The sequence below is a fragment of the Aegilops tauschii genome, chromosome 6 (genome assembly GCF_002575655.3).
Source record: "Aegilops tauschii subsp. strangulata cultivar AL8/78 chromosome 6, Aet v6.0, whole genome shotgun sequence".
In the NCBI taxonomy this organism is placed as follows: domain Eukaryota; kingdom Viridiplantae; phylum Streptophyta; class Magnoliopsida; order Poales; family Poaceae; genus Aegilops; species Aegilops tauschii.
The window spans coordinates 477,462,250-477,472,111 of NC_053040.3; the positions used below are offsets into that span (position 1 = coordinate 477,462,250).

At 43.9% G+C, this 9,862-nt stretch overlaps 1 pseudogene; it reads left to right on the forward strand.

The window, feature by feature from the left end:
- The first annotated feature begins 478 nt into the window (after positions 1-478).
- Positions 479-3,711, forward strand: LOC141026225 (uncharacterized; annotated as a pseudogene).
- The last annotated feature ends 6,151 nt before the right edge of the window (positions 3,712-9,862 follow it).

Consider the following 9,862-nt stretch of genomic DNA (forward strand, 5'->3'; position numbering starts at 1 on the left):
TTTCCCTCTACGAGCACTGAAGGCGGCGGCAACACTCCTCCAGCGCCCAGGTCCGGCCGGCCCTCTCCTGCGCGGTTGCGCCTCTCCCACGGCCCCTCCAACCCTCCCCTCCAGTCCTACACTGTCCCCTGCCCTCGCCCCTCGGCCTCCGGGCTCCGGCCGCCGGTCCCTCTCCTCCGTGGCTCCACGGCTCCAAAAGGCAGCAAGCGCCAGCCGGTGGACAGGCAGACCGCATCCGGCCTCCACGGCACGGCAGCGCCCTCCACGGCCTCCATCCAGTCTGCAGATCGATCCAAGGATCCACATCCACTACTGCATCTACTAGGTATTCTTTCCCTCTGTTTTCAAACAAATCTGAAGATTTTTCACTAATTGCTTGTAAATTGAAATTGAACTATCAAATGATTGCTAGATGGACCACAACTGATTGCTAGATGGACACTAAACTACTTCTCTTGATTGTGATAATGTGATGTAGATGAAGAAGAAGGATGTTAGCTTGTTTGAATTGTGGGACAAATCTTCGAAGGCAAGGAAAATAACTTCTACATCCACACCAACTTCTCTTTCCGTTGAGGTTGAGAGCAATATGCAGCTAGCATTAGTGAACACACATGATGAAGCTCTGCAACCGGAGAGGGAGAGAGGCTCCCCAACCCCAATTGTAGAAGATGATGAAGCGGTTGATGAAGATGATGAATCAATGCCCCAATTTGAAGCTGATTTGGCTGCTCTGGAACGTGATCCCGGCAAGCGACCTCCTATATCTTCATATCATGTCAATGACCAGGATAGAGTTAGAAGGAGATACATTGACTTGGGAGCTTGTCAACCAAAGAATCATAAGTTTGAAATCAGAGATTTTAGTGGACATTCTCGTCGCTTTTCCCCTACTTGGTTTAAAGATCATAAGTGGCTTGAGTACAGCGTGGAAAAAGAGGCTGCTTTTTTGCTTTGTTTGCTACTTGTTCAAGGATAAAACAAAAAGTCCCGGAGGATATGCATTTGTGAATGGTGGGTTTAATAATTGGAACATGAAAGCAAGATTGAAGAGGCATATTGGAGATGTTAGTAGTGCTCACGCTGAAGCTCAAGAAAAATATGATATGTTCACTACACCTACAACATCAATTAGGGAGTCTATTGCTTCAAACACCTCACAATACAAGGCTTTGTATAAACAGCGTTTGACATGGACACTCAAGTGTGTGAGATTTCTATTGAGCCAAGGCTTGGCATTTAGGGTGCATGATGAAAGTGAAGACTCGCTAAATAAATGAAATTTCCTTGAGCTTCTAAATTGGCTAGCAGGAAATTTTGAAGAGGTTGACAGGGTTGTTCTCAAGAATGCTCCACAGAACTGCAAGATGACTCACCATGATATACAACAAGAGGTGGTAAAATGTTGTGCACAAGAGACTACTAAACTAGTCCTTGAAGAACTTGATGGTGGTCATTTTGCAATACCTGCAGATGAGTCTAGTGATGTGTATCAGAATGAACAGTTGGCTGTTTGATTGCGTTATGTTGATAAGAAAGGAAGGGCGGTTGTAAGATTTCTTGGTCTTTCTCATGTTGAAGATACCACCTCTTTGACACTAAAAGCTGCAATTCAGAAAATTCTTATGGACTACAATTTGACCTTTGCAATGGTTCGTGGGCAAGGATATGATGGAGCTAGTAATATGAGAGGTAATGCTAATGGCTTGGAAAAACTTATTATGGATGAGTCCCCTTCTGCCTACTATGTTCATTGTTTCGCCCATCAATTACAGTTAACTCTTGTTGCTGTTGCTAAGGAGAGTGGTGATTGTACTTGGTTCTTTCATCAGCTTGCACACTTGTTAAATGCTCTTGGCATGTCTTGTAAAAAGATGAGAATGCTTCGGATAGCTCAGGCTGAAGAACTCATTGATGCACTGGAATTGGAAGAAGTAGAAACAGGGAGTGGGCTGAATCAGGACATGGGTTTGGGAAGGCCATGTGATACACGTTGGGGCTCTCACTTCAAAACTGTGAACCATGTCATCTCTATGTATGGTGCACTATGACGAGTCCTTCGCAAGATTGGAGACGAGTACCATGGTGCGGAGGCACAAGCGGCTCTATCCATAGAGACAGTATTTCGATCATTTGAGTTTGTATTCATGGCACACTTGATGCAAGAAGATACACATATGAGTTGTTTAGAGCTTTGCAAAAGCAAGACGAAGATATTGTTCATGCTATTGAGCTTGTTAGTGACACAAAGTATTACTTGGAGGCTTTGAGGACCGATGCTGGATAGGATGATTTTCTCACAAAGGTCACATCTTTTTGTACAAAGCATAAGGTCAAAGTTGTTGATATGGAGGGTCCTTACTTTCCTGTTGGCCGGCCTAGAAGTGGTTTATGTAATGGTGTGATCAATTACCACTGCTTCAAGGTTGATATGTTTGTGGGTGTCATTGATAGGCAAATCAGTGAGCTGAATGGCAGGTTTGATGAGGTAAACACAGAGCTACTTTCTTGCATGGCAGCATTTTGTCCACTCCGTCTATTTGCTGCTTATGACCAAGAGAAGTTGGTTAGGCTTGCCACAAAGTTTTATGCTTCCGATTTTACAAGTGATGAACTGGCAAGACTTCCGTGGCAACTGAACATGTATGTTACTAATGTGCGTAGAGATGAAAGGTTTCAAAACCTGAAAAATCCGTGTCAGCTTTCATTTATGCTTGTTGAGACAAACAAGCATGAACTATATCATATTGTTTACAAGCTTCTTAAGTTGGTATTGATTCTCCCAGTAGCTACTGCTAGTGTTCAAATGGTATTCTCTTCAATGAGCCATGTGAAGAATAAGCTAAGGAACAAAATGGGTGATGAATATTTGAACAATTGTTTGGTTACATTTGTTGAGAGAGAATTTTTCAATCAAGTGAAGGATGAAGATGTCATAAATCTCTTCCAGAAAGGCGACCGCAAAGTTATATTGTAAGAAAGATATCATCACTTTATCAATCAAAAGGTACTTATGTATTCATGTCGTTATGGTCTGATACATTGAAATATTGCTACTGCCGTTATCCTGAATTGCAGCTTCAATTTTAGTGTTGTTTTGTTCCTAGTGTTGTTTCCTAGTGTTGTTTTGTTCATATATTGCTTGTGGTATGTTGTTTGGTTCATATACTATATTTAGAGCAAAAAAAATTTGGGTGAATACCCAGCCTTCATTTCCTCGAGCCACCACTGCTTGGGCTCGGATGGCAAAAATACATTCTAGGGAATATCCGAGCATGTTTGTTACCTAGTGATTAACTTCACAATTGCAGTGTCGTACAAACTCAAACACTTGCTGATATCGTTTTAGTTGCTGGTTATAGAAGAACAAAAGGAACAAGGTTGTAAAGAAATCTCACCGGTTAAATGTTCAGGTCTTGGGCGCAGGAGTTTGGGGAGGAAACAGCAAAGGGTCTCCGCGGGGGAGGAAGCGACGAAGGGTCTCACCTGCCAAATCTTACCGGTTGTCAGATGGCGGAGGTGGTGGACGGCGGCGTTGGTCAGGGAAGAAGCAGACACTGGGTGTGGGAGGTTGGGGAGGGAGCGGCGAACGATCTCCATGGGGGAGGAGGACGCTCGTCGGCGCCGGTGGTCGGGGAGAAAGCCGGTGGCGGTGGGGTCATTGGGGGCTGCGCTGAATCGACGGGGAACGACGTGGTCACCATGACGTGAGGTTCGCAGCCCGGCCGATCTCCACGGCCGGGGCCGTCCTATGACCATGGGCAGCGCGGCAAGGTCACCACGACCGGCGCAGAGAGGGGGGCGAAGCGCGGGTAGGGAGGGGCGCAGATCTGCGAGGGGAGGGAGAAGGCGTGGGGTGGTGGCTCCGGGCAGATATTTTGGACTCTGGCCGCGCTAATTTTCGGAGAAGGGGGAGGAGACGCGGCCACCTCTCTCTCCCCTGCTCACTGCGCACTAGGTCCACCCCAACATATGGCGCGGGCCACCAAAATATAGCGCGCGGACGACCAAAATGCGCGGGAGGTCATCTACGTAGCAACACTAGGCTGTGTAGGTCCTTTACTCTCTATTATTTTCATGCATTAATTCATCTTCCCCTAGGGTGTACTGTTCATGCATTTCCTTTCCCTTGAGGAGGGCAATTAGCTCTAGGTAAATAACATGGCCCTAGGTAAAATCGTTGATTCTAGTAGTGTATTCTTAACAAATAACCATAGAAACACTTTGACTATAGGTGGAATTTTTATTTTCCACTTGATTTTTTTAGGAAAACCACTATCAGCTGCAATCAGCTATCTAAATAAAACATTGACAGTGAACTTACAATAAGTCATCAACATCCATTAATTGTATCTTTTCTCTTAGATACATCGGTCTCCTCACAACTCAATTGAAGGCTACCCCATCGAAACAAAGTATCACCCCCACAAAGCCTTTTGAATTTGAAACCATCCCAACCATTTCGTAATGCCTCAACCTTTTGCGAAGTCAAGCATAGGCAATTTTCAAAGACTTTTCTCCCATCCACCAATCTTGCAACAATCTGGTGTTAGCCTCATTGCCCACCAGCTTTTACAGTGTTGATAAAAAACGTCATTCATCTTCATCAGGCTTGACCAGAAGTGAGATCCCACCTTTTGTTTAACCTTACAAAGTCATTTATTATGAGCATGTTCAATTTCTAACGTCCACCACCATTTAGCCATAGAGGATTTGCTCATAAGTTCCAAATTGAATACCCCCAACCCTCCCAGGTCTTTTTTGCACCAAGTTTTCCAAATAACTAGGTGATATTTCTTCTTATAATCATCATCTTGCCATACAAAATGGACCTAAAGAATTCATCTCTATTTTTTAGCCGGACAGGGATGGGGTAAAATGACATTATATAAAGAGGAATACTACTTAAGGAGGCATGCACTAGGGTCGGTCTACCAGCAATGTTTAAACACTTTCCCTTGCCAACATCCACACATTTTTATATCTTATCTTTCATTCATTTCCAAATAGCCATAAATTTATTTATGACTATTCATTTCCGCAAGAAAAGATTTCAAATTTCACGCAAATAAAACTGAATGGGCATCGTAAACTTCAACGACACACGCATGTACGTAACAACTTGCATCCTTTGTCATGATCGAAAGATACAATTGCATGCCCTACACAATTCCCTCATTATGTGCATGCACTTAGCCTTACATTCGTACACCCGTGAGTGAGTACATGCAACTTGCAGGCACATACATACATTTGCATGTGAAGTCATTATATAGGCACGCATCTTAAGTTATTCCTCCATACGATTCTACCCATTTATTACTTATTATTAGTTAATTCCCGAGAGAAATATAGTTGTTAGGTGTGCTTGGCATTCCCAACTACATGTTGTTTGTTTTCTGCTTGTTGTAAGCCTTCTGATTTTACATTGCTAGGTCTATAGCTCATCTTTTTTTGAATAAAAGAGAGGCCGCCCCTCATATTTCTATTAAATAAATCATCTTGTTAAAAAACATTAATCCTACAAATCTACCTTCATTTCACCATCTCCATATAGTCCAGTTTTTAGCCGAAACACCAACCAAAACCAATTGCTTGTTTTATTTTGATAACTCTTAATCCATCTTCCAAAACAAATAGTTGAATTTTCAGAGGTATTCCTTAAATCAAATGTACATTTAAAAAGACTACATACCAAGTTGGCAACTACACATTGGAAGAATAAATGCTCAATGCTCTCATCATGTCCACAAAATCAACAACATTACTCCCTTCTCATCCACTCGAAGAGAAGATTTTTTTTGTTAAGATGCTATTCTTAACCTTTAAACAAAGAAAGACTTTGATTTTCGGTAAATTTTGATTTTTCCACAAGTTTTTTTTGGAGGAAACCCAGCTGCAATCAATAGTCCATATATTGACTTTACATTGAACTTACCATAAGCTTTCAACATCCATCTAGTTGTATCTCTCCTATCAGATACATCTAATTGAAGGCTATCTCATTGAAACAAAGCATCCCCATAGAGCCCGCCTGAATTTGAAACCATCCCAGCCATTTTGTAAGGCCTCAACCTTTTGTAAAGTCTGGCATATGCGATTTTCAAAGGCTTTTCTCATGCCTTCCAGTCTTCCCAGAATAAGGTGTTAACCCCATTTCCCACATGATCTTTACAATGCTGATAAAAAAAGGTCTCTGATTTTTATCTGGTTGGATAAGAAGTGGGGGTCACCCACCTTTGGTTGAACCCAGAAAGACATTTATTATGAGCATGTCTAGTAAGAATAACAGTTTGCGACAAACATTGTTCAGTTTCTAACTTCCACCACCATTTAGACATCAAAGTTTTTTTTCATATGTTCCTAATTCAACGCCCACAAGCCTCCTATGTCTTTTTGTTTGCAACAAGTTTTCTAGATAACTAGGTAGTAGTTCTTCATTATAATAGTAGGGGCATTAGCAGCTAAATTAATAAGAAGGGAGAGAGCATCCCCTTTCGTCGGGCCTTTATGGGTTTCAAATAAGGGCAAATTTCACCATTAACTCTGATCCCACATGACAAACTCTCATAGTATACACATAACCTAGCCACACCATTACCAGGGATGCCTTTCATTTTTATTTTTGGTGTACAAAAGGCCACTTGTTTTTTTCATATGCCTTTTCAAAATCAACTTTGAATAGCAAGGCACTTTGCTTACAATGAATAGTATTTAGGACATCATGTAGAACTACTACCCCCTCCATTATGTATCTAGCCTTAATACAAGCAGTTTGAGAATTTGATATGATAGGGTCACACGCTAGGCTCAACCCATTCGAAAGCACCTTGATGAAGATTTTTAAACTCACATATGGAAGACAAATTCATCTAAACTTTTAAATTTTCTTAGCATCATTGGTCTTAGGTACCAAGGTAATTATATCATAATTCAGTCTTGCAATATCCATCTCCCCCTTATGGAAATCATAAAAAGACTTTAGATAACTTATTCATCATAAACACTAGCTCCAAAAATAGTGGATTAGAGGAGAAGGTCCCTTGTAGGACACGACGTGCCCCTCACGATGCTTCCTCGGTGGCAGCGACTCAGAAGCGAAAGCTTGGTCCATCGCTATCCCCCCTCTCCCATCTCGCCGCCGCCACAAGTGGCCATGGATAAGCCCGTGTGGCACTGATGAAGGTGGTTGCAAGGCTCTATTTTGCGCTGCTAGTGGCGAGGCTCCCGGCGCTTCATCTCGTGTAGTGGGCTATGGATGCATACTAGGATGGCGGCCCCAGGCCGAAATGACGCCACCGAGCCTATGGTGGGTGGCGGTTGTGGGTGCTAGCCGGTTGCATGGATGGCGAGAGGTGTTGGCTGACAATTCTCAATTCCTATAGCGCGTTGGTTTGCCCCGCCAACTTGGTATCAGATCCGAAGAAGAAATTTCCATGTATGTTTTGCACACCTCTCTCCACCAGCTCTAAATCCTAGAATTCTCGGACTCGCCAAATGTACGTGTTGGTCAGGGTGGACGATGGTGTCAGTGAAAACTCTTGGCCAGTGGTCATGGCCACGTCGATGACTACGCCGCAAGCACCGTCACATTCCATAGAGGTTTCTGCGAGGTTACTTCCCTACCCCCAGGCAACCTATTGTTCCTCATGTGGGAGTCGTGACAACATTGTTGTATCCCTACTTGGAGGCACCGTCTAGGTATTGAGGCTCAGTGGCAGCTTGGTTGCAAAGCAACAAGTACATCTTGCAACAAGTCTTACGAGCTCTAGCCTATGATGGTGCTCTCCACCTCATGGCCCTGTTAGCCAATGGGGTTTCATTGTCAAGCCTAGGCGAGTGGGGATCGGGTTCCTTTCAACGACGTCTTGCCGCACATATGGGTTTGTGAGAGTTTGATGTTTCAGTGAGTCATGCATGTCCTCTCTACACATCTTTTATCATTTGCAAGTGCGCCTTGTAGCTTTCATCTTCCATGGTTTGCGCAATAGGTGAGAGCGGTGTTCATGAGGAGCTCAGCTTGTGTGATCGGCATTCCAGAAGTCCCCTCTCCAGATAGCTTGGTTGCCAGTTGTCCATTTGTGTTCTAGGGTGAACCAATCCGCATTTTGACATTGTGGCGACCTTTGAAGCGGTACGAGAGAGCAGGGGTCCTCTTCAGTGCCGGAGATAGATGGTGGCGTACCTATTATTGACCAATCGGAAATGAACAAGGACATTTTCCAAATGTGGTGCCCCCCCCCCCCCCCCCCCCCCGCGCGACAATGGAGGATAGCCTCTCATTGTTTCGAGGACGCTTTTTTTTTTGCTTGTTTTTTCCTTGCCCGGAAGTTGTTCTGTAAGCATCGTGTATCTGATGTAATTGATGTAAAAATAACGCTGACTCCTGAAAGGATTGGTTGCAGCCGGCCTGAATTTCTTCAGGTGGACATACAAGTTGCCCCCTGATAATCCATTATTATAAGGAAAAAAAAGGACACGTACACGTACAGTACCCACGTGCCTATCTAGAGAAAGATCACCAAACCGGGCCGATGTGGGTATTTACCTGCACCGCATATATAGTACGGGGCGACTGGCTGCAGGGACTAGTGTATGATGCGTATGCTCCAACAGCCACATTCAACCATGTACGCCTGGCGTGTATACGGTGTAGGTACCATGATGTGCACTGATCACTGTACCATACACGTACGTAGGGTATATACGCGCGTGCCACCTTTTATTCCGTCGTGCTGATCGTACAGACTCTGCTTCAATAGGGTGGCTGCATGTGCGCTCATCAACGTACGTACACGGACTGTTGCCGTTCCATATCCATCTCTCCATCTCTCTCTCTAGTCTCTGAAATCTCTCTCTCAAGTCTCTCTCTCCTGGCGAGAATCTGATCGTGGTCATCTTAGCACGTACACATGAATGCATATTGATCGTATCGATCGTTTCTGCCGTCGTCATATCCTTGTCTGCTTCCTTGCATAAAGCAAAAGGTTAGGGCCGGTTAGATGCTTAGCTGAAACGATGAAACTACCAGTGCCATCGCAGTTCCTTAGCGCGGGCGTGCACGTACACACGTACGTACGTACTTACCACGTTTAACTCTCGATCGCTAGGTTTATTAGCAATCTACCTTTCTCTCCTAGCAGAAGAGAAAAACGACACTAGTACTACACAGTGCGGGACGCACATGAGATTAAGGTCAAATCGTACCTCTCGTTTTAAGAGATAATAATAATAATAAGAGTAGCTGGATATGTGGATAGATACACGTACCTTGCTTTAAGTTAATCACACGTACTGTCCATCATTTCTGCGTAAATAAAAAACGTACTGTCCATTATTAATCCCCAGCTATGAATATATACTTAATTGGTTGCTTGAATAAGTAATCTACGCCCTGTAATTGTCTGTACGAATACATGCACTTACTTGCAAGCAAAATTTAACTAGCCAGACACGTACGCACACATAAAGGCGGGAGAGAGATCTTGAAAACAGAGAGAGAAAATTAGAGAGAGAGAGAGAGATCTTGGACAGAGAGAGAAAATTAGAGAGAGAGATCTTGGACAGAGAGAGAAAATTAGAGAGAGAGAGAGAGAGAGAGAGAGAGAGAGAGATGATGGTGATGATGGAATGATGAACAGCGCTAACTATATGTGGAGTGTGTGATAATGGACTAATAATTAGCCCTGGCTGATGCTAAATGCGGCCGCGTCGACAGTGGCATATATGTTGCTGCGTACATCACTGTGGGGCTCCGGACGAGCAAACCGGGGCTTCCTTGCGAGCCTGGATCACCTCCTCCCTCCCCTCCCTCTTCTCCCTCTCTGCCTAGCTAAAGCGACCACCACATCACTCGGAGTTC